General features: G+C 34.2%; 1 long non-coding RNA gene across 1 annotated transcript; it reads left to right on the top strand.

The window, feature by feature from the left end:
* The first annotated feature begins 1,189 nt into the window (after positions 1-1,189).
* Positions 1,190-2,181, top strand: LOC122134916. The gene is made up of 3 exons (XR_006153211.1): positions 1,190-1,235; positions 1,871-1,923; positions 2,042-2,181. It is a non-coding gene; the product is annotated as an uncharacterized LOC122134916 (long non-coding RNA).
* The last annotated feature ends 202 nt before the right edge of the window (positions 2,182-2,383 follow it).

Here is a 2,383-nt window from a genome sequence, read left to right as displayed (position 1 = left end):
CTAGAACTGAAAACTGGAATAAAATGTGTATCTTGAGTTGAGATTGATTCAAGAGGATTTTGTTGTGTGTGTGTGTACATATATGTATATATGTATGTGTGTGTGTGTGTGTGTGTGTGTGTGTGTGTGTGTGTACATGTACATATTATACTGAAGGAGCTCATTAATTAAACACAATTTGGAATTCACGTCCACAATGTTTTGTGTGGTGTCATTAGTTGTGTCTTAATTTGTTTAATAATTATTATACATATACTATTATAAAACTGCATTTCCACGATTATTTATTTTACTTTATATAATTTACTTTTTAATTTATTCTTAATTTTTCTCTATTCTGTATTATTCCACCCTTGATATTACATATTCTTCTTGCTATTATTCATCTATTGTTATTCATTTATTTATTATGGTATTATAAATAAAATGTATACTTTGTCACTATTATAAATCTATTATATCACTTATGTTATTGTACTGTTGTACTCGACTTTATATTATTTACTATACTACAAGTTGTACAACATATATTTTTTAATATTACATGTCACTTTTACTATATTTTTACTGTGCGCTGTATCAGTGCATAATATTTTACACTGTAACAAAGTTTCACTGGATCCCATAAAAAGGAAGCTTATCAGTTGCATTTGTTATTGTTTGTTGTGGACAGTTATACTACATTAACATTAGAATTGTAAACCGAAAAAATCAACGAAATCAACAAGTGTGAGCGTTCACAGTTTCTTACGAAAATTACGCAGAAAAAAACGCAGCTCCCCCCGTTTACTTCCATTAATTTTTAAGGCAGTGTTGCCCTCACAAACATGGCGACGCGTTGACGTATCGCAGCAACGGCTCAAAGCGGCCAATGAGGCGTCTAGGTATTTATATGCCTATGGCTGAAACCACGCCCACCTAGCACAATGATGGTGACAGCAGCCCACGCCCTTAATTATGCAGAACTTTGAGGCTTAATTTAAACGGATGAGTTATAAAAAACAATCATCCCTCTCACAGTTGTCATGAAGGGTAAAAATTTTTGAACCAGGCTGTAGACATGTTTTATTTTTCTGCTGTAAAGTTGGGCATTTTAACATGGGGAGTCTGTGGGATTGACTCGTTTTTGCAGCCAGCCTCTAGCCGCCAGTTGACGAATTACAGTTTAAGTCACTCCTTGTTGGCTTCACGAGAGAGTGCGGGAGGCTGCCTCTTGCCTGCAACATGAGAACCAGGTATAGTCTTGCCACATAACTGTTTTATGTTATGCAAATTTTTAGTGGTAATTGCTGTTTTCATTATCATTAAAATAACTATGTCTGTTAATAATCAATTACATTATTACTTTTATTATTTTGTTGTTTGTTCATTTGAATAGTTGTTGAACACATTCTAATTGAAGCATTTCTACTTTTAAATTGCAGTTCTGTGTCTGTCGCATTGGAAGTGTGCTATATGTCATATCGTGTCCTTGCACACACTCCAGTCTAGTTGTAATACACTGAACCGTGATTGTATTTGTCTTCATTTTCTATTGTAATGAATTCTAAACTACTATGGGGAAGATTATTTTAAAACAGTGGCCTGCAATTGTGCCCTGAAAAGATGTAGTACAGTAATATAAAGGCTCTTTAAATGCAGTAGAGTTTGGTACAGTGTTAATAAACCACTTTGCTGCAGTTGACTGTACCCTGGCTGCATCATTGCATAGTATGGGAAACAAGAAAACACAGACAAGAATAAGCTATATATACCTAGTGCAAATAGTCACTTTTGTAATTTTATTCATTTGTTTTTGTTGTTGCTGTAAATAAATATGCTGTAAACAGATATTAATAGAAATGCAAGTTGTTGTTGTTTTTTTTTTCAGGTGCTGCTGCTTCTGTATCTGTGTGTTTATGTGTGCAGTAATGCTAAACAAAGGTAAGTGTAACCATTTCCATTGGATGTGAAATATATGTTTATATATATTTTTTTTAATAGGAAGGAGGTGACATTCGCCTCTTAGAATTGATTTTCAAAGGCTTGTCTCTCATTTCAGTGTGTCTGCAGGTCACTGTTGAGGGTAAAGTTGGAAGCTCTGCTGTCTTGCCCTGTTCTTCTATTGACAATGGCCTTAAAAATGAAGATATAACGGTTTATTGGAGACATAATAGCAGCCAAATTGTTTATGACATAATTGAAGGTAAAGGATTAGTGGCCCCGGCGTACAAAAACAGAGCTGAAACTTTTCCTAAAGAGTATATGAAAGGAACTTCTCGCTCAAACTCAACAACCTCAATATAATGATGCAGGAAAGCACATCTGCTACATCACAAAGACATATCAACATCCAAGCACACAGCTCTTTGTCAAGGTATGTGAAATATGATAATTTTTTTTT

The sequence above is a fragment of the Cyprinus carpio genome, chromosome A22 (assembly GCF_018340385.1).
Source record: "Cyprinus carpio isolate SPL01 chromosome A22, ASM1834038v1, whole genome shotgun sequence".
NCBI classification, from domain to species: domain Eukaryota; kingdom Metazoa; phylum Chordata; class Actinopteri; order Cypriniformes; family Cyprinidae; genus Cyprinus; species Cyprinus carpio.
Note: the sequence above shows the minus strand (reverse complement) of the source record. Positions and strands in the feature narration are given on the sequence as shown.